The sequence below is a fragment of the Symphalangus syndactylus genome, chromosome 5, assembly GCF_028878055.3.
Source record: "Symphalangus syndactylus isolate Jambi chromosome 5, NHGRI_mSymSyn1-v2.1_pri, whole genome shotgun sequence".
NCBI lineage: Eukaryota > Metazoa > Chordata > Mammalia > Primates > Hylobatidae > Symphalangus > Symphalangus syndactylus.
The window spans coordinates 119,793,244-119,816,366 of record NC_072427.2 but is presented as its reverse complement, the minus strand read 5'-3'; the positions used below and the strand labels follow the sequence as shown (position 1 = coordinate 119,816,366).

At 42.9% G+C, this 23,123-nt stretch overlaps 1 pseudogene; it reads left to right on the top strand.

The window, feature by feature from the left end:
- The first annotated feature begins 20,714 nt into the window (after positions 1-20,714).
- On the top strand, positions 20,715-21,661 carry LOC129481799 (small ribosomal subunit protein uS2B-like; annotated as a pseudogene).
- Positions 21,662-23,123: the final 1,462 nt, after the last annotated feature.

Below are 23,123 nucleotides of genomic sequence, written 5' to 3'. Positions count from 1 at the left end.
CTCACTTACCTCCTTCTGGTCCTTGACTCAGAGCTTTGAATTTGCTATTCCCTGCCTCTGCATGCTCTGCATGGCTCTCCCCCAGATACCCATGTGGCTGGCTTCCTCAGTTCTTCCAGGCCTCTGCTTGAACACTACCTCCTCAGACAGGCTTCCCTGATTGTCCTACATAAGGGAGGCCCTCGTCTGTCTCCAGCCCCTTGATCTGCTTCATTTTTCTTCATAGAACTGATTACTCTCTGACTTTATTATATATATGTTTGCACATTTGCCCGTCTCCTTCACTGGAAGGTAAGCTCCATGAGGGCTTTGTCTTTTTTTTTTTATTTAATGCTGAATTCTCAGTGCCTAGAATAGTGCCTTGCATATAGTAGATAGTGTATTAGTCTGTTTTCATGCTGCTGACAAAGACATACCTGACTGGACAATTTACAAAAGAAAGAGAGTTAATGGACTTATAATTCCATGTGGCTGGGAAGGCCCTACATGGCAGCAGATGAGAGAAGAGAGCTTGTGGAGGGAAACTCCCATTTTTAAAACCATCGGAATCTCCTGAGACTTATTCACTATCACGAGAACAGCACAGGAAAGAGCCACCCCCATGATTCAATTACCTCCTACCAGGTTCCTCCCATGACATGTGGGAATTGTGGGAGTTACAATTCAAGGTGAGACCATATCAGTTAGTCACTATCTAGTACATGACTATATGATGTCTACTGAGCACCAGTTATGTGCTGGACATTGTTCCTGCTGCTTCTGTGCATGTGCCAACTTCTTTTCTTTTTTTTTTTTTTTTTTTTTGAGATGGAGTCTTGCTCTGTTGCCCAGGCTGGAGTACAGTGGTGTGATCTCGGCCTACTGCAACTTCCACCTCCTGGGTTCAAGCCATTCTCCTGCCTCAGCCTCCCAAGTAGCTGGGACTACAAGCACGCACCACCATGCCTGGCTAATTTTTTTTCTTTTTTGTATTTTAGTAGAGACGGGGTTTCACCATGTTGGCCAGGCTAGTCTTGAACTTCTGACCTTGTGATCCACCTGCCTCGGCCTCCCAAAGTGCTGGGATTACAGGCATGAGCCATCATACCCGGTCTGTGCTAACTTCTTTTGCGCACGTTATTCCACGTGTGATATAGAATGAATAGATTTCACTTTGGTGCAAATAGATTGCAAACGTCATCCAAGTGTATACAATCAATTAATAACATTAACTTTTATTCACTTTAGAAGTCTGTATATTGCTTTGGTATGGCTTTCATTTTATCTTTGGTTGAGCCCAGCCTTTCTCAGTATCTCAGAGCTGTTTAGCCTCCTTCTTTCTTCCTTAAGGTTACAAAGAAAATTTACGAGTTCTCCCTTTGTTTCCTGTCTTCCATTTGCAGATCTCTTTCTTTCAGCCCTCTCTGTAGAACTGGGATTCCTTTAATACAACTTTCAGGGATTTTCTATCAGTTTGGATGCCCAGAGCAGGGCAATTCCATAGCGTCCAAGCCCAGAGTTCTAGTATGACCCTTCCCTTAACCTAAGAAACCCTTTGGATGGCTAAACTATGTTTTCTAAGCAAGGATGTGTTTTTTCTAAGCAAGGAACATTTGCTGTTCCTTTTTGCTTTAAGGCTCACACATATAGCCTGAATCCACTGACTTTTATTTCAAAATTTCCTTCAGTACCTATATTGAAGTGTGCTGATCTCTGGAGCACCTGCTTGAAAGCTAAGACCTTAGCTACGAATTAACATAGTCACAGTGTTTAAAATGAGCAGATAAGGTCTTCTCTATCCTGAAGAATTGCTGGCTGGGTGACCCAGCTCCTTTGCAGAGGTCACACAAGGTACAGTGACCTTTCCATTCAGTGCTCCCTTTTCTCTGCTCCTGTACTCATGCCATCCTTCATCCGGCTCTTCCCACTGGCAGTTCTTCCCATCTTACCATCGACCTTTGCCTTTTCCACGTGTTCACTTTGAATGATCACATGACTGCTCCATTGTCTCTCATTTCCAGGTATTGTTTTGTCACCTTTTTAGGCTCTCTCAGGTATTTCATGTGGATGCTCCGTCTTCCAAATGACGTCTCATGTTCTCCGTGTGTGTCGGCATTAATCTTGGTGACAATTCCAGTGTCTGTAAAGGATTTCTTTCACCCTGTGGGCCAGGCCAGATTCTAACTCTGTGGCCTTCTTTTTCATACGTCTTTGAAAGCTTTCTTTCTGAGAAGCACATTATTTTGAACTCTTTTATTCCTCCTGTAGTGTGAGTTATAATTGTTTGGAATTTTTGATCCAATTTCTTTTTCAGGTACTCTCTGCAACTAGCCTGCAGGTGAGGTCATTTGCTCTTTGCACACAGACACCACTTCTTTCCTGATTTAGCTTCTAGACGATACATTTTCGGGTTGAAGTAAAACCATTTATGCCAACTTGCTTGTCTCTGGCTTTTGCTATAATTTTCCAAAGGGATATTTGTGCCTTGTATCCTCATCACAGTATAGTGGCTTGGGTATAAGATGAGGAGACACAACTCTTTGGATTTTAATGCTTACTTGGTCATTGCAATTATTTGCGCTTTTTGAGAAGTAATGTTTTTGGAACTGAGTTATCTTCTTAGTAAAGAGAGGGCAGCTCTGGAGTCTAAGCTAATGCGCCATTAGAGAGGGCTAAGCTTGCTAAATGAAGATTCTTTCCTTTTAATTTGATTGCTACCCAGTATATTTAAAGTATATTTAATGGTTATGAATATTGTAGCAATGGATTTCTTCAGATTTATCATAAAATGGTTGATGCTCGTTGCAAAAAATTAAGACATGCAGAAATTTGAAAAGAAGTAGGAATACTAACAATAAATGGCCCATCCATAATTTCACCACCAAGAGGGAAGGCATTTTTTTCTTCTAGTCTTTTTTCTCTTCTGATGACATGGTTCAGTGCAGCCATTTTTATCAAAAGTTGGCAACTCATATAGTGATCTAGGACTATAGCAAAAGCCTTGATAACTTTGCCATTTCCTGTTACTTTAAATATATATTTTAATTCAAGTCACTTCTCAGCCTTGTAGATGGAGTAGATATCAACCCTGGAAGGAATCTCATTTCTCTTCCAATCTGACTACTACTAATTGATGTATGAATCTTCCATATTTTTCCTAGAAAGTGCCATCAAGCTTCTGTTTGCTGGACTCAGACCTTTGTTGCTGTGGTTTCTTTTGCCTGGAATGAATCCTCCCCATCTCTGCAGGTTTAAATTGTTCCCCTTTTCAAGCCCCTTAGACTAAAGTCTTACTTGATCCCCTCAACATTGATATTTTTGATTTACCCTTTAATTTATACATTTATTTATTCATTTGAATAGTGAAATACTCTGAGCCTAGAATACCCTATTTCTGAAATCTTGATGGTTACTTTTCTATTTCAAAGATAATAGCAGCTTTTTTATTTTTCAGAGATAGAGATCTTGTATTGTGGGAAATGGAAGGACTATTCTCTCTTCTTTATGCATGGGAGACTCACATTTCAATATGTCTTTGGTTATGCAAACATAAAGTACATATCCTGGTCTGGAAAGGATAGTTTGAAACTGTGAGGAAGGAGCCAAATTCAAATGGCGGAAAGTGTTGTACACTATAGGAGTTGCCTCGCTGCAGAGATTGTTTTGGTGTTGACTGGAAGACAAAGGTGAAATTTACTCTTCTAGATGTAGAGAAGGGGTTGTCAGGCATTAGTGTCATGGTGGGGAACTTCTGTTCATGGAGGTGGTAAATTGGCTTTGAAACATAGTGACATGTATGTGAGGAAACTAAGGGAGCGATGCCTTCAGAGGCATAACTCTATGGGAGCAGTGGTCTCACACCAAGTTTTGTGGGTTCTTCCCTGTGTTTTAACTCCCCTTTGTCCTCCTCAAATTTTCAGTAAGTTCTGTTGAACACCATAGTCTGCTTAAGGCTGTGTACTGGGAAATTAAGGGAGAGTCAGCGTCCTCCCTGGGGAAGAATTGGGACTGAGAATGCTCAGGTGGCCTGGAAAAGGTGGCTAAGCCAAGTGGTGATGCACAGAGAGGCCTAGCTTAGTAATCCAGATCTAGATGTGACAAAAGTAGCAGCCAAGATGACCTCTGGGGGGGCAAATACATGCCTCAGTTACTTTGAAAATACCTGGGGAGGAAAATCTGGCTAAAGACTTTGCAGGAAGTAGGATACAGTAAAACAAGGAGCCCATACCATTGTTTCTTAGCTCGTAAAGGAAAGGGTAATCCCAGGGCTAGAGAACTGAAGAATGATGGGTTGTACATGGACTCAACAAATATTTGTTGAGCACCTACTCTGTGCCTGGCACAGTGCTAGGTACTGGGGATACAAAGTATCGAAGAAACGCTCTGTCCTGATAAAACTCATAATAACATGTACTGGATTTTCTTGGTGGTAGCATGGAAATACAAGGCAAATGTTGTAGTAGAGATGCGTACATGACACCACTTGAGTGTGAAGAATGGGGTGTCTGATTCTGCCTAAAAGAGTGGAAAAGACAAAGTAACAGCTCCAGGAGGAGGTGATGTATAAGTTGAGTGTTAAAGGGTTAATGAGAGTTTAGATAAGATGGAAGAATACATTTCAGGCCAAGAGAAGAACATGAGCTTATATAGAGGTGTGAAAGAGCATGGGTTTGGGGCCAAGTAGAGTACCTTAGTAGAAAGGAAGGGCAGAAGGACTGGTTAGAGTGGGGAACTTGGGGCAGGGTCAGGTGAAAGAAGACAAGGTTTATATGATGAACTGAAGTTTTCGGATTCTATGCACCTGGTGGGGTATGAATGTAAAAAAAAAAAAAAGCATGCCAAAGAATTACATGATCAACTATGCCTTTAAAAATAAATTATTCTGTGCCACTGTAAAGGATATTATAGGTTGGACTCCCTAGAAACAGAGCCTGAGATGAGGATTCTTGTGAAAATGACTAATTGAAGGAGTGTTATTAGGGAAAAAATAAGAGAGTGAGGGAAGCGGGACAGGGCATGGGCAGAAGCTGGGAAAGGATGTGATTTAAGGGAGAGTCTAGGCTCAGTTGGATCTCAAGAGGAGCTCTGAGTGTGAATTATACCACAGAGACTGTCCTTGCTGTCCCCAAGGGGAGGATGGGGTCCCAGACATCTCCAGGTAAGATGGCTCCACCAGTTGCAGACAGTCCTCCAGAAAAGGGTGTAGGTGTGAGGGGTTAGCAGCCCAAACCTGTAGTGTCTGGGGCATAAATGCATTGAAAACATAAGCTAATAAAGGGTGCCTGGGCAGGGCTCCAAAAGCATAGGCTATAGAGGATGAATCAGGATCATCTCACTGGAAGTGGAGGGACTATAAGGAGTTGCCAGGAAAAGTGTGATGTTTGGTGATGGAGAGAAGGGGATAGATTTAAGAGAGATCTATGAGGTAGAATTGATGGAATTTGGTGATTAGTTTGGATATGACAGTGGTAGAAAAGAGAGAGGATTCCAGGTGCACCTCAGTTTGGAATCTGGGCGGCTGGGTGCCTATTGCCTAGGAACTATTTTTCATGTAGGGGTTTAGGTGAGGAATAGATTTATGGGCAATGTTGTTGAAATTGGATTTGCTTTCCTCAAATTGGGGTTCCTTGCCAAACACCCAGGGACTGATGGTCAGAGGACAAGTAGAAATCCATTGCTGTAGCTCAGAGGAGAGAGCTGAGCTGGAGAGTTTTAGACATCATCAAAGAGTCTGGCAATCAAAGCTGAAGGGGTGACGAGATCACTCAGAGAGAGGAAGACAATATAGACCATGCTTAAGACAACTCCCGTGGTACCTTATACCCAGCAGAAGCTTAGCACATGTTGAATTGAATTGCATATGTTAATAAAGTGCTCTTTCTAGCTCCCAAACCCAGTTCCCCATCAGATGTCACTGACAAAAATATTAGTGGGCTAAAAATGACATTGGTTGTACTTTTTGAAATTGTGACATGTTGATTCATTCAGTGAGAGACATCAGTAGACCCTGGGTTTCCTCTTTCTACCCCCAGCCTGAGCTTTCAGCCAGGGGTCTCACCAACCTATCCCCTCTTCTCAGGGCCGGCTATATGGGATTCCAAAAGGGGTGTGCAGGTGTCCCAGGGACCTTCTTTCTCCAGGCATTTCTGAGTGAACCTGAGAGAAGCAAGAGACACACAAACAGACCTGTAAAAAGAGCAGGGCAATACTTTTATCCACACAACTCTAGGTGCCTTGCCCCTGGGAATAACAGGAATGGATAAATCTCCTTTATTATCAACATCTTTGTGGTCACTCACCTTGTGAATTCCCAGAGGACTTTTGGCACCACCAGGCTGTCCTTTGGTAAATCAAATGGGTGTAAGGCAGAAAACATTTGGGCCTCAAATTAACTTGGGGTCTCATATTTTTGAGTTGCCAGGTAAATATGGAAATGGCAGAAGGGAAAGGCCCTGCCAACACCACATGTTTGGGCTGTGGAAGGGACCATGGTGACTCAAAAGCCTTCTTTTTCTAGTGTATACCAGACTGCCCCTACTCATTGCCCACCTGAGAAGTGCTGTTGCCTTTAACTTCTAATGGATTAACTAGTGCTCCTGGAGGGGTGTAATGGGAAAACACACATTCTGGGCATGTTAAATGTTACATGGCTCCACCTCAGGCAGCTGACAGATGGTGATTTATTCCACAAAATATCGACATGCTCTGCAGAAGTACCCTGTTATTGAGACATTTTGGCAGACCTAGTATTTCCAGCTCTGTGCAGCTGAAACATTTTCCATGACATTCTTAAGCTATGCCACTCTACTGTGCAAAAATGGCATTTTAAAACTTTATTGAGGTGTCATTTACGTATGGTAAATTTGGTAATTCTAAGCGTACAGTTTGATGGACTCCCCACATCAAAACAAAGAACCACTCCATTACCCTCAAAAGTTTCCTTCTTTCTCTTTCAGGTCAATCCCCTCCACTGACCTTTAGTCCCAGGCAACCACTGATCTTCTTTCTGTCACTACACTTTCATCTTTTTGAGAATTAAAAATGGAAAATATCAATCCCAGCACTTTGGGAGGCCAAGGTAGGCAGATCACCTGAGGTCAGGAGTTCGAGACCGGCCTGGCCAACATGGCAAAACCCCGTCTCTACTAAAAGTACAAAAATTAACTGGGCGTGGCAGGAGGTGCCTGTAATCCCAGCTACTCAGGAGGCTGAGGCAGGAGAATTGCTTGAACCTGGGAGGCGGAGTTTGCAGTGAGCTGAGATTGCGCCTGTAGGTGACAAGAGCCAGACTCTGTCTTAAAAAAAAAAAAAAAAAAAAAAGCAAATATCAAGAATAACTTATCCTCTGTTAAGTTAGGTAAAATATTAACATGATTAATCTTACTAAAATCTACAGATGGACAGGATTTTATGTGTTTATATGGATTATATCTTTCAAAAAGTAAGCAGAGGAAGAATAGCTCATTCAATAGGACATGGCTTTTGGTCACCTGAGGAGCAGTTCTTCCTGTACCCCTAAAGTCAAGTAGACAACTTAGGTTATTATTAGGATAATTCAGGTCAAACATATTTAGATCATTTGGGTTTTGTTGATTTTTGTGGATTTGGAATTTCTGGCTGATTATATTTGTTTGCTTAATGAAAGTTGGTGCAATAACTTGTCTTAGGGTTCTCAGGGCCTAGGGAGGGTGATTATTAACCAAATAATTCCATCTTCTTTCTGGAATTCCTTAGACTCCAGAGATTAGCCCTCTCCATTGCCACCCTCTACAGCTTCCAAGCAAGGTCTCTACTCTACCAGATCCACTGAGAAAGAGATGGAAAACAGATGGAAATATAGTCAGGTCCCAGCTTAGATCTTGAGGGTTGGAATGTCTCTTAGAAACAGCTGCCTGGTTGCATGGCATGGTGGCCGCAGGACCTCTCTTCCTTCCTCATTCACTTGACCCTTTGTCATGCAATTGACTTGTCTCATTCCCACCCATTCCTGTGTCTGCCATCATCCAGAGTAGGGGGGCATGTGCATAGCCAGATAGGTGGGAAGAAGGAACAGGTAATGTGAAAGTGGCCTTCACTGCTGAGGCTCATTGTTGTGGGCCTCTCAGTTTTCATCCCCTCTTCTGGAAGCCTCTCAGGTTCCCTTTGGTTTTCTACTCCAGGGCTCTGCCCCTGCCCCAGGCTGAGGTCCTGTGGTGCAATACCCAGGAAAGTTAAAATCTTGGCACTCTCTTCTCTTTGAGGATGCAGAGATTTTTACCTGTCTCAAATCTAGTGAAGGAGGGTAGGGAGGAGAAAAAAGAATGGATTTGTTATGCATGGTTTTGAGGTAGGCACTGGGCTTCATGCTTTCATATGATATCTCTAATTAAAAATAATCTCTATTTGCACTAGCAATTTGAAACAAAGTAGCTACTATTTATTGAGTGCCTGGCATTGTGCTGGGTTTTGTTGCTTTTTTTTTTGTAGACGGTAAAATGGAAGCTCACAAAGTGACTTGCCTGAGGTCACACAGCTGGTAAGTGATGTCTGTTTTCCATCTCTTTCTCAGTGGATCTGGTAGAGTAGAGACCTTGCTTGGAAGCTGTAGAGGGTGGCAATGGAGAGGGCTAATCTCTGGAGTCTAAGGAATTCCAGAAAGAAGGTGATCAGGATTGTCTGCCTGTTTGTGTGAGCATTTGCAGTGACAGTGCGAGGAGGCGGCTACATCTCCTCCACATTTTGCCCCCTGTGGGACCTGTTTTTGACCCTCACATTCTCTTGGCTTCTGTCTCATTGCCTATCCTGGGAACCAGTGTTTTGGAGCTGGGGGAGGTGGGTTTCCAGTCCCATGAGCTGGCAAGTGGGGAAGGGAGTTCCAATCTCACTGCTTCTGAGGACACTGTGTTTCTGAGAACACAGTGGAACCCTGACTCAATTTTCCCAGGGTACCCTCCATAGATGTGGTTATTACCGGGCTCTCCGGCACTCAGTGTCTGATTTCTGCTCTGTTGGCTTGCACCACGGGGGGTGTTCAGGCCCCACCTGGGTGTTTGCTTGTACCCTCTAGACTTCATTTGCTATAAATTCAACTTGGATCATGTGAATCCTGAAACATTTCTTACTTTTGTTCTTTTCAATGGCAGATCTAGAGTAACCCAGTCTACATGGGAGTGGTGTAGAAAGAGTTACCATCTAACCCGACTCATGTCTGATCATTTCCTGAATTCATGAAGCACAATTGATTGCATAGCAATTCGTGCCTGTGACTTGGTGCTGCATCAGACTGGGGCTTCTAACAGGATAGAATGACAGGTTGATAGAAGCTGTGCAGGCTGGAAAGCCCTTTGTCCTGCCCTCACGCCTTCCTGTGTGGTATGTCAGAGCTTAGAAATGGAGAGGAGGTAAGACAATGTGCAGAGACACACAGCCCTGCTAACTCTCCCTTCTTGCCCTCCTCTTCCCTTGTGGCACAGATTTTGGGATAATGGAAGGATGGGGGCCTGAACAGTGGAGTGTATGATATGGATTCTAAATGCTGGGGCACTTGTATTATCTGGCCCTTATGAATTTCCATATATTGGTTTCTCTTGGTTGTAGTTTAGAGAAATTTATCACCAGACTCTTGGAGGCTTCTCTAGCACTCCCTGAGGGCAGCCACTCTTCCAAGCGACTCCTACCCTCTTTCATTGGTGGGTTCCTGTGCTGGTGCTAGGACCTGGGTTAGGGTAAGGCAAGCAAGATACTAAGCGTGCAAAATTCAAGGGTGTACAAGTATAGAGTCTTGCAAGTATAGAGACGTGCAAGTATAGAGTCGGCACTTGCTTGACCCAGAGAAAGAGTTTTTTCTTAAATTTTGTGTCCTTACTTGCCTCACCGTAGGCCCAGCTTTGCTGGGAACTTATAAATCGTAGAAATGACCCTCTGAAAAGGCACACATTTCATTAAGACAGGGAGAGGGACTATAGAACTTTACCCCTTTGAGAAAGCTGGCCTGTTTCTCTTGTCATTGGCACGGAAAATAAACTGTAATCATCTGTCTCTGGTCTGATTTGAACATATTAGTTTTCCTGAGGGACATGTCAGCAGGTATAACCCACATGCCAGGGATTGGGGAGATAGCAGCAACGATGCTAATTTGAAAATACTTCTGTGGCACTTAGCAGGGTGTGATTTTAATTCATTTTTTGTCCCTTGATAATCATAAAGTGCTTTCAGCCTGTGAATATCCATTTTTGACCAGCATGCTCATACTTCATCTAGGGACTGCATTTAATGGCTGTGTTGATGATGGGGTTCACAGGGGAATTGTGTAAAGTACAGGTATTTGCTTTGTGGAGAGAAACACAACTGATACTAACTCACATGGCTATTCTGTACAGTGAATTGTAGATCTGACTACTTGCCTATATGTGAGTGTTGTTTGTGCACACAGAGAGCTAATATTTGCATAGCACTTTAGGTTTGTCCCAGGTTTTATTAACATTGTATCATTTAGTTCTTGAAATAATCCTATTAAATTCATTGAAGCTGCTTAGTATAACAGGAAGTACATAAGCAATGACATAATGTTTGAATTCTGCCTTTCCTGTTTAACTGGCTGTGTGACCTTGAATAAGTTACTCAATGGCTGAGCCTCAGTTTCCTCAACTGTAAAATGAAGATAATGATGCCCACCGTGTAGGACTGTTGGGAGGATTAAATGAGTATACACAGTGCCTGAGTGCCTGGCACAGGATACGGTACAGAGTGGGAACTCAATAGGTGTTGGTTCTTTCCTTCCCCTGGCCCAAATTGGGGTTCATGCTCTTTTCACTACAGCCCTGCTGTCCTGTCTTGACAGCACTGCAGATGCATCAGCTCTGTGACAGTGTTGGTGGATGGAGTCACAGAGGGAGAAAACTGGCCATCTCTGAGTGTTGAGGGGCTGATTGTTCTCCTGCAAGCCTGGGTATGGCAAGATGGCCCCTCTCAACTAGACACAAGCTCATCTTGCCAATAACGCAGGGTAAAGGGTGTTACCTGAGATTCTTAGATTGAGGTCCAGAGGGCTTGGGAGGAGAAGTTGGCCAGGCCAGGGCACTCCCCAGAGTTGTACCCTTGGGCACTCTCCCTCCTTCCATCTATCTAGTGCCTGTGTCAGGCCCACCTAGAGGACAGACAGATTGGGGTCTTCTCATTTCCTGCAGCCCCCTCATAATTCCTGGTGGTTCATCTCTCTGAGTGGACAGTCTCTATTTTTCTTTCCTTTTTCTCCACCTGTTTCTATCCATCTTCCTGCTTGCTACCTCGTGTTAGGGAACTTCCAGCTACTTCCTGAGAGTCTAGGGACTTTGCACTGGTGGTTTGCCACCCACCAAAATTTATAGGAATATGAAGCTAGCTCTATGTTCCTCTTGTCTCATTGCCTCATTTGGGGCTGAGTTAGCAAATTGACAGCTGTCCAGAAAAGACACTGGAGATTCTATTCTTCAAGTCAAAGGAATGTCAAACAGTCAGAACCCTCAGCTCTGTCTCAGGACAATAAGTGTTGATTGCTTAGATTGAAAGAGCTTTCCTCATGCCTTAAGCAGACCAGTCCTGGCTCTGGGGCAATTGGGCTTGGAGTCAGAGGATTGGAGTGTCTGTCTTGGCTCTGCCATTTGCTAGCTTGGAACAGCCAGTTAGCCTATCGAAGCCTCAGTTTTCCTCATATGTAAAATGGGAAGAATAACAACAACCCAACAAGATTTTTTATGTATAAAGAAAACAAGTAGATGAAAAGACTTTAGCATGGTAGAAACAGAAGATACAATTATTATGGGCCATTGCCAGCTCCCTCAATCATCTTCATGCCTAAAGGTTGAATTTCAGTCAGATTACTTCCGGTCCACATTTTCTTGGATGCAGAAGTTCTTTCCTGTCTCCAGGAATTCTGATGGAATCCATAGGATCATCTATTATGTTCAGCAGGGATGTGAAAATCTGACCACAGCCACATATGTGCTTCTTACTGCTGCGGGCTGTGCCCTAAGCCAAGGCTCATATGGGGGCCCGGCCATGGAAGCCTGCCTGGAAGTGTGAACATGGCATTCTCTTGGGCTTGCAGGGTCTCTGCAATGGGGGCTGCAGAATGTGGGGCTGGAGTGGATGGACAGACTGTTAGCATAACGAGTTCAGAGAGACGTTATGGGTAGTGACAATACCACTGTGAGTCTGGATTTATTCACTGTAGGTCTGCAACCCCACCAGCTGCCATTGAGAACCTACTAGGCAGGGCTCTGAAAGGTTTTTATTAATGAATTTGTCCAATGACTGAAGAACTGCAGGTCATGCTATTCAAAGTGTATTGCTCCAAACTGGTAAAAGCCTAGCTGTCATGGGCAGAGAATCCAGTCAGAGCTCTTCTCTCTTCTATGACATCACCTCACTCTTTCCTTCTTATCCTCTCCACTCATGCCATCATCCTCTGGAACTCTCTTCTCCCTCTCTAATGACTGCAGCTGCTCATGGCACCTCGGGGGAGGACATAGGAAGTAGCCTTCTTTGCTGCCAAATCCAACCTCTGGGTTATTTATTATTTCAGAAGATACCTTGCTATTAAAGCACTAAGGCTCATGTTTTCCCTTTTCCTTAAGGAACAAATTCCATCATAGTCAAGGCCACACAATTAGGTGTACAGAAGCAGAGCCAACCCCTGATAAGACGGACCTTCGTTTAGTGAGAGTTCTGACAGCCACCAGTGATTGCTTCTGCAGCAGCCAGTGCAGCAGTCTGATTTGTCTCTCTCCCTTCCTATCCCTCCCTTCCTTCCTCCCTCCTCCCCTCCCCTTCCTCCATCTCTCTATTTCTCTCTCTCTTTCCCTCCATCCCTCCCTCTGTCTTTTTTCCTACCAGCAGACATCTCTTTTAAGCATTGGAGACGATATTTTTGGAAAAATCTGAATAAATAGCAAGAGGGGATGTCCTTTTTCCTTCTGTAAACATAAAATGATTTAAATAAGGGTTTTTTAAAAGGATGAAATGATAAAATAATGCAGTGTTATCCATTATATTACATCTTAAACTGCACTTGGCGAAAACTATTAGAGTATTTGGAGAGGAAATCACACTTTTCCTCCATAGTATTAAGTACAATCTTCAGAATACAGGCATTATTCATCTTTTATTTTTTCATTTTTTTCCCCTCAAGAGTGTTACAGAGCTTATAGCATGGCTAAAGCAGCAAAGAACTCGCTGGCTTCCTCTCCCAGGGGGCTGTTTCTAGACCCCACCTTGACCTCTTCGTGATTTCCATGGCTGCTCTGAGGCCTTAATGACTGGTCATCCAGGAAAGGGTCAATCAAGTCTCATGCTGTTGTGGGGGTAAAAGGACAAGCTGGGAAGCCATTTGTATCATTTTACAGAGAAAAGGGTTAAAGATGGCAAAGTATGAGGGCTTTTTAAAGACAGCTCCAAGGAACATTAGGACATTAGGGCCTATAAGTATCTGGTCTGGCCAATGACTTGAAACCTCACTAGATACCATCCCCTGTCTCACGACAAAGCCCCGTCTGCAAGCACCCCGTTTAAAGTCATTATCCTGGGCCTTGTCTTTTTCATCCACCCTTGCTCTTTGTGTCACCCTATTCTTACATTTATGCAGCTCCTGACCTTTTCTTAGCTTTCCTTTGCATTTCTGTACCAGTCGATGGATATGGCTTCCCTGGTTTTGACCTTTGGCCCTGCTAGAACTGGGCTTGTCCTCTGGGTCTGCCTCTTGCTGGCGGTTCTAATCACAAGTGGGTCCAAGACTCTCTTAGTGTCTGTCCAGCCTGCCCTGATTTCCCTGACAGGCAGGCTGAACAGTAGTGCCTCCTTCTACTTTGTGTTTATATGTGTGTGTGTGTTTGTGTGTGGTGACAGGTGACCTGCTCATATTAAAGTCTTCAAGGGATATTTCAACAGTGAACAACATTAGGCTGGGTGACTGCTCTTCCATATTCCAGTTCACCTTCTATTTGTGTTGTGTTTAAGCCATGCAGGCCAGTGAAATTTAGGGATGTGTAACTTCTAGCTCTGCCAGCATCATTTTGTCTGACCATAGTTGCTAGGTGAGATCTAGCTACTCCGACATCAAACGCAACCCAAATCACAGTCTCCTTGAATTTTGTGCCTTCCTCCTAGGGTTTCTGCAAGGGGCTCTTGATTAATCAGCGAGGTGTTTGTAAAGCTGAGATCTCTCATTGCAGACGTGACGAGCCATAATTCCTAATAACGGAGCTACCTTTCTCCAGTTGTCTCAGCCTGAGTGGAGGGGCTCTGTTGTGATTTATTGCCTTGCTGCAAAACCTTTGATAAGTGGCCACCAAATGGCTCCTCATTACTCAAAACTCCTCCAATTCTTTAAACTAAAGTCCTATCCAAACCTCACACAAGCCACTTGTGTTCTAGGGGAAATGAATCAGGGACCTTCTAACTAAACTATTTTGGCATAAAAAAATATCATAAACGAGAGAGGAGAAAATCTTGTTTGCTAAAGGGCTGCTGGGTGAACTGCCTCTTGGCCTTTCGATAGCATCTTTGAAATGGAAATGGCCAGCTGCCTGACCTTCTGTTCAGTGACCCTTTTTGTACAAAGTCAAATTGCAGCCGCCTCACAGCAGCAATTCACCTATGGACACAAACAGGATTTCCATTTTTTTCTAACCTTTTTTTTTCCTGGTGCATTTGTTACCATGAACATTTTTTTTGCTAGTTACATAAAAGACATCATGCTTAAAAAAAGAGACCCTTTACGTCAAAAGGATTGTAACTCATAGTGATTTCAAAATACTAGGGAAGTGTGTGTCTTTAATTCTGCACTCTATCCTATTTTAAAAATGTATTATAATGTGAAGAGGCCTGAGAAAAGATGATATTCTTGAACAGAGTTTGGGGTTGTTAATGTTCCTACTCTCTTCTTGTGGTTGAGGGGAAAAAAGTCTTGACTGTATTAAGAAGGGGGAAATAATCCCCACCTTACTGTGAACAAAAAGAGAAAAAGAAAGGCAAGTTCTGTTTATATGATTATGGTGAATCCCAGTTAATACATAAATACCTTTATGTTCTGTCTGTGGAGCAATTCTAAATTGGAATTAGGAGTCTGTTCTAAAAAGGAATTAGAACCTGGCTATACTGCCCTTTCGTACCCTGTTGAAGCCTTTGGCACCCCTCCCCAACCCCACCATCTTCCTGCTGGTCCCTCTTCCTTGTCTTTCTGCTCTGATCAAGCAGGGCAGAACATCTTACTGAAGGCCGAGCATCAACACATTGTTTGGCTTGGAGAGTGCTCAGGATGCGTGCCCTACACACTCTGCTAGGTGTTCAGGTGCTTCTCTCCTTCTGATGCTGCTGCTTTGCTGGGGCTGCAGGCCAGTGTGGAGAGAGAGGCCTGCCTCCCACCCCATAGCTCACACCCCACACGTGGGTGCCTGTTCTTCATGGGATGGATGGGATTGGGCAGAGGCTCACTCATTGGCAAAGGGAAAACAACTCTTTCCTTGCCAGAGAAGCTAGAGACATGGCTCATCAAGTGTTCCTGGTAATGGATATTGAGATTCTGATTCACAGAATAACCCTGCAAGGCTGCACGCAGAGAGTGAAAGGGGCAGATTCTGGGGATGGACAATCTTAAATTTGGATCCTGGCTTGGCCACTTCCTAGTAAGCTGTAGACTGTGGATACATTATTTAATGTCTTGAAGCCTCCGTCTTGTCATCAGTAAACTGAAGGCTAATTCTGTCTCCTGGGGCTGATGTGAAGATGAGATGAAATGATGTATGGGAAATTGCTGAGCCCAGAGCTTGGTGCATAGTCAGCACTCAGCGAACGTTTCTTCTTTCTCCTTCCCACTTCACAGGTGAGGAAATGAAGGAAATGGCCAGATTGGGATTTGATTCAAGCTTTTCTTTTCTTTTTTTTTTTTTGAGACTCCAAGTTCATTGTCTCACAGTTTCTCCCTGTGTAAATGGGGATCCAATGATGTTAGTTAGCTACTCCTTATGAAATGTTCATCAAGACTTTAGTTTCAAATAAGTGTCTTCTGATTTGTTACTGGCTGAAATCAAACAATGATTATAAACATGCAGACAAAAGGAAAAAGTGAAAAAATTCTATTCTATCACCTGCTTCTTGTGGGGACCATTTCTCTACTGTACTGGGTTCACACCGTATCAAAAAATAATTTAAAAAACCCTGGAACAAATTAAAGAACACTGAAAAATATTCCTTCTTTTCTACTAATCCTTAAGCCTATCACTTTAATCCAACACTTGATCATTTACAAATAGCAATATGCTAGTTGGATATCTAGTCTTATTGAATTCAAACCTGTTTTCATGAGTCACAATCAAAGCATATGTGATCATTTAAATTCTTTTACCAATAACATATCATAAGCATTTTTTTACATTGCTCTCTAGGCCTCATAATTTTAATTTTCATGGCTGTGAAATGTCACATTCACTTTATGTTATCAATTTTACCCATTTTGGCCTTAAATTTGTGTAGGCAATGCAAGCCTAAGGAGAAGGTTAAGAATACTTGTGTGGTGAACACTCCAATTTGCCTTTAGTCATAACTTAAATGATAGTATATAAGTAATCTAGTGTCGCATGTAGGGGGCTGAAGAAACAAAGAATATGAAGTTTGTGCAAAACACAAACTAGAGCAGCAAGTTTAAGCTTTGGGAAGCTCCACTTAATCTTTTCCTTTGCTCTTATTTTTTATTCAGTTTCTTTTTTTAGCTGACTCCAGGCAGAATAGCAGTAAAGACTCCTTGCCTATTGTGCTTCATCAGAGGTATCTAGTATTACAAATTCTGTTTTCATCCTGATAACCAGATATCAAAGGGGCTCAAATACACTGGGCTGTTCCTGATAGAGATCTGAACTTCTAGAGGCCTCTCTGAACTAAATCTATGTGACAGGGCCATTGTTACTTGTGGAACACAATCTTTCTGATCCTATGTGAGGAAGCATGTTCCTTGCAGAAAGCAGGTAGGAGTCAAACCTTTTGTGTGCTCTTGCCCTCTGTGAAAATCAAATCCTGTGGCTACTTGAGCTTCTAAACCTCAGGCTTCATGAAGACAAATCACTTGATGAAAGTGAATTCTTATGCGGATCTTTGGAAAGTATCTTTAGAAAGCTGGAAAAAGTTTTCGAATTCCTACAAATATGATTTAATTTTCTAAACTTTGTATTTCACTTGCACAATCAAGTCCTTTGTCTAGTCCTTGGACTAAGGTCTGAATTTATACCAACTTTCTCTTTGGCCTTGTGCCTGACAGTAGGTACTGTGTGTTTGTTGAATGAGTGTGTGTTTGTTGAATTAATGAATGAAATCTGAAGTCTGAGCAGAGGTTAAACTCATGGGTTTGCTAATAACTCTTCCATTTACTTTCCATGAGTGATTGTAGATTTTAAAAATTTTGAAAAATGCAAATGCTAAAAAGTTTTGGGAGTGTATAGATTTAGGTCCTTGTCTTGCAACCAACTCCCATTGTAAACTTGGACAAGTCATTTCACTTCTAAGGGCCTCAACTTTTGTATCTGTAAAATGAGGCCAGCAAAGTGTTAGTGGGCAGGGTGATTATCCAGGTGTCCTTTATTCGAGGCTAGCACCTTGTCTTTCTAGCTTGCTGCATCCCAGTGTATCTCCACATGGCCAGAGAGCAGCATTCTCTTACGCCTAGCCTTCTACGATTCCAGGACCAATTACTTAGCATCCAGACTCTGTGCAAAAGTAGCAAGAACAAGTGTTCTCAGTGTAGGCATTTGGGTAGATGTCAGCACTACTGTAGATTTTGTGTGTTCAAGCTGAGCTCAGAAGATCTGCTGGAATTCTCTTCTCTTGGTGATCTCAGGGAGGGGGGCTTTTGGGAGTATACGTCGGTTCAAGCATTGGTTAAATATGCCAGCATGACTGATTTTGGACTTCATTATTTCATATTTAGTTTGCATTCTTACTATTGTATATTTAACTGACTGTTTAACACTTTTACTTGGATCTACAGATTTTCCCCCACAGAAAAACAAAACGCAACAAAATAAAAAGTATGTGCTCTTCTTTGATGTTTATTGTCTTAGCAAATGCTACCACTATTCACCCAGAAGGCTAAGCCAAAACTCCAGGAGTCATCCTTGACCTTACCCTAAATTCATCACCAAGTCCTCCTCAGTGTAGCCTTTTATATATTTCTGATTTCCCTCTGCTTCTCTCAGGCTCCAAAGCTGCCTCGCTAGTCTGTGTCACCATGACTTTTTCCCTAAGCACTATAGTAGCTTCCTAACTGGTCCTCTCATCTCCACCCTTGTCCTTACTGGTCGCTGATACATTTTTCCCATAGGAGATTCAGTTGACTTGTCTTCCAGATTGGAAGTTAATCACATCTCCCATCCTGCTCGATCCTTTGTGTGGTCAACCATGGCATTTTGGACAATGACCACAATTCTTGACATCTTCTAAAAGTCTTAAGTGGAGTGGCCCTTGCCTGTCAACCCTTTGAGCTCCATGCTCGGTCCTCACGGATCTTCTCTGATGCTCATCTTTTCTCCTTGAGGACAGAGAGTGCTCCCATATTTGCTCATGTCTCAGCCCAAGTTCTCTCTCTTCAGGGAAGCCTTGCCTGATTCCCCTCAATCTAAATATGTGCCCACGACCTAAGCTTTCATAGGTACACGGGCTTTTCTTCTGAAGAACAGAAGATGAAGAAACTGAGACTTAGAGGATTTAGTTAACGTGTCCAAAGTTAGCTAATAAACAGTGAAACTGAGATCCGAGGTCCCAAGACCAATAATGACAGATCCAGGATTCAGAACTGTATTTGATTCTAAACTCTCTGCTGCTGACTACTATGCCAGAGATGGAAAATAGGTTTTTACCTCACATGGTAATTTTGATGAGCAGTGCTGCCTACAGTGACGTGATGAAAAGGATTTCTGAGGTTGCATCCTTGCTCAGTGGAAAAGTATACCATGTTTAATTAGTGATGCCTGTCGCAGGTGAAGGATTGGAGAAGGAAGGTAGACCAGGCAGGTAATTGCCCCATGCAAATGATATAATGCACAATGTTATAGTGCTCATCTGATTTAAAAAAAATCAAGAACAGAACCTCCTTATAGGTCAGAAGGGTGAGGAGCAGAACCCAGGACCCCTTAAGAAGGGATAGAGAGCCTGACCATTGGGCTCTTGAAGGATGCTATGTCAAGCAGTTGTGAAAATCACTCCCTATCATCTTTTTTTTTTTTTTTTTTTTTTTGAGATGGAGTCTTGCTCTATCCCCCAGGCTGGAGTGCAATGGCACGATCTCGGCTCACTGCAACCTCTGCCTCCTGGGTTCAAGCAATTCTCCTGCCTCAGCCTCCTGAGTAGCTGGGATTACAGGTGCCCATCGCCATGCCCAGCTAATTTTTGTAATTTTTTAGTAGAGACGGGGTTTCGCCATGTTGGCCAGGGCGGTCTCAAACTCCTGACCTCAGGTGATCCGCCAGCCTCAGCCTCCCAAAGTGCTGGGATTACAGGCATGAGCCACTGTGTCTGGCCTCCCCATCTCTTTATAGGCCTCTTTACCCCCCTGCTATGAAGAAAGCTTTGATTGACATGTCACTGTGTACTCTTATAGCAGGAAGCCAGGACTGGCAGAAGCAGATGGTAGAGATAGGATTTCACTCCAAACTTTCTCAGTTTCACACCCCCATGATGCCTTTTAACATAGCATGTTGGAAAACTCAACTTACTTTCTGCAAAAAGATTCCAGGAAGGTGTGAAGGTGGAGGGTGGTGTGGGGTGAGGATTTTTCTCTCACATGTCAGGATCAGATGTCCAGCTTCTAGCCATGTTCTGAAGTCCACTTGGCTAACATCTCTTTGCAGATCTGGGGTTTGTCTTATACACCTCTGAAGCTGCCCTGTAGTACCCAACACAGGGCTTCACCCATTAGTTCATGGTGGTTGAATCCATTTTACTTGTGGAAGGTCCCAACTTTCCCAAGGCAAAAGGCATTTCCTTATTCTCCATCTAATGAGTTCCTTTCTGTGTCCTTGTCTGGGCACATGGTCTGGCTCTGGGTTATTGTGCTGAAGATTTAAGCAGCTTTCTTGCTACAGCAATGTAGAGTTTACTTTCATCTTGGGCAGGAGACTGCACCAGGCTTATACAAGCATACCAGCTTACTTCAACTCTCAGAAGGCACATGCAATTGGATCTATTTCCCTTCCTGTAGTCCTTGTCTCCTGATTTCCAGAAGAAAGGGACAGAGGCTGTAGCATTTCAGTATTCTGGTTTATGGTTCTGGATTCTGGGTTTCTAGTTGAGGATTCTAGCTGATAAGTGTTTGAGTTCTTGCCTGTGACTCTTTAAATCCCTTCTACATCCACACTGGCATGCTGACTTCTAGTCAATATCCAGGGCAGAGATTTTGATTCCACTCCAAATCTGTTTCTCCCTTAGTTTTCCTTTCTTAGTATTATCAGATCAAAAATCTGTTTTTCCTTCAAATTTCCATCAACGTCTAGTCCATCAACAAACCTGTCAGTTCTACCTTCAAAACATTCTCCAATTCTCCTCCTGTCTCCCCTACCCCAACCACTGCCATCTCAGTGCTGGCTTCCTTGATTTCCTAACTAGACTAACAGTAGCTTCCTCACTTATTTCTCTACTTCTACCTTCAACTGTCTCTATTTCACTTTCATGCAGCTTCCAGAATGATCTTTATTAAAAAATACTTAATTTTGCCTTTCCGTGCTACCCACAGAGGGGTCCATACGGCATTGTTCTGGATTGCTGTCGTAACTTAAAGGGAAACTTTCACAATGTCTGGAGCCCTTGATGCCCTGCAAATGAAGGAGGAGGATGTCCTTAAGTTCCTTGCAGCAGGAACCCACTTAGGTGGCACCAATCTTAACTTCCAGATAGAACGGTACATCTGTAAAAGGAAAAGTGATGGCATCCACATCATAAATCTGAAGAGGACCTGGGAGAAGCTTCTGCTGGCAGCTCGTGCCGTTGTTGCCATTGAAAACTCTGCTGATGTCAGTGTCATATCCTCCAGGAATACTGGCCAGAGGGCCGTGCTGAAGTTTGCTGCTGCCACAGGAGCCACTCCAGTTGCTGGCCGCTTCACTCCTGGAACCTTCACTAACCAGATCCAGGCAGCCTTCTGGGAGCCACGGGTTCTTGTGGTTACTGATCCCAGGGCTGACCACCAGCCTCTCATGGAGGCATCTTATGTTAATGTACCTACCATTGCTCTGTGTAACACAGATTCTCCTTTGTGCTATGTGGACATTGCCATCCCATGCAACAACAAGGGAGCTCACTCAGTGGGTTTGATGTGGTGAATGCTGGCTTGCAAAGTTCTGCACATGTGTGGCACCATTTCCTGTGAACATCTGTGGGAGGTAATGCCTGATCTCTACTTCTACAGAGATCCTGAAGAGATTGAAAAAGAAAAGCAGGCTGCTGCTGAAAAGGCTGTGACCAAGGAGGAATTTCAGGGTGAATGGACTGCTCTAGCTCCTGAGTTCACTGCTACTCAGTCTAAGGTTGCAGGCTGGTCTGAAGGAGTGCAGGCACCCTCTGTGCCTATTCAGCAGTTCCCTACTGAAGACTGGAGGGCTCAGCCTGCCACGGAAGACTGGTCTGCAGCTCCCACTGCTCAGGCCACTGAATGGGTAGGAGCAACCACTGAATGGTCTTAAGCTGTTCTTGCACGGGCTCTTAAGCAACATGGAAATAAGGTTGATGGAAAATAAACATCAGTTTCTAAACAAAAATACTTAATTTTTAGAGAAATTTTAGGTTCACAGCAAAATTGAGTTAAAGATACTGAAATGTTTCCATTTTACACCCCTCTCGCTTTCCATGCTCAGCCTCTACCATTATACACCTCTTTCACCAGAGCGGTACATTTGTTACAATTGCTTAACATACACTGGTGCACTATAATTACCCAAAATCTATAGTTTAAATTAGAGCTCACTCTTGGTGTTGAACATTCTCTGGGCTTTGGCAAATGAATAATGTGATGTGTCCACCATTATCGTATCATACAGAATTGTTTCACTGCCCTACAAATCTTTTGTGCCCTGCCTACTCATCTCTCCCTCCCCACAATCCCTGGCAACCACTGATCTTATTACTGTTATCATAGTTTTGTGTTTTACAGAATGTCATATGGTTGGAATCATACAACATTTAGCCTTTTCAGGTGGGCTTCTTTCTTTTAGTAATACGCAATTAAGTTTCTTCTATGTCTTTTTTCTGGCTTGATAGGTCATTTTTTTTTAGTGCTGAATAATATTCCATCCATTGTCTAAATGTACCACAGTTTATTTATTCATTTACCTACTGAAAGACGTCTTGGTTGCTTCCACATTTTGGCAGTTATGAATAAAGCTGCTATAAACATATATGTGCAGGCTTTTGTGTGAACGTAGTTTTTCAACTCCTTTGAGTAAATCCTAAGGAATGTTATTGCTGGATCATATAGTAAGAATGTGTTTAGTTTTCTAAAAAACTGCAAAACTGTCTTCCAAAGTGGTCGTACCATTTTACATTCCCACTAGCAATGAATGTTTCTGATTGTTAAAGATACAGAATAATCTTTTAAAAATGTAATACTAATGACTCAGAAATAAAGAGATCATAAAAGACTATTATGAACAATAATACACCAACAAATTAGATAACTAGGAGAGATAGATACATTCCTAGAAACATACAACTGATCACAACTGAATCAAGAAGAAACAGAAAGTCTAATCAGACCAGTGACAAATAAGGAGATTTACTCAGTAATGAAAAACGTTTTAACAAAGAAAAACCAGATAGCTTCACAGGTCAATTCTACCAAACATTTAAAGAAGAATTAATGCCAATTCTTTTTATTTTTAATTTTTATTTATTTATTTAAGACTGGGTTTCACTCCGTCACCCAGGCTGAACTGCAGTGGCATGATCATACCTCACTGTAACCTCAAACTCCTGGGCTCAAGTGATCCTTCTGCCTCAGCCTCTCTAGTAGCTGGGATTACAGGTGTGAGCCACCACATTCAGCCACTAATATCAATCATTTGAAAATTCTCCCAAATAATAAAAGAGAATAAAACGTTCCAAATTCTTTTTATGAGACTAGCATCACCCTGCTAGCAAAGCCAAAGATGCCACAA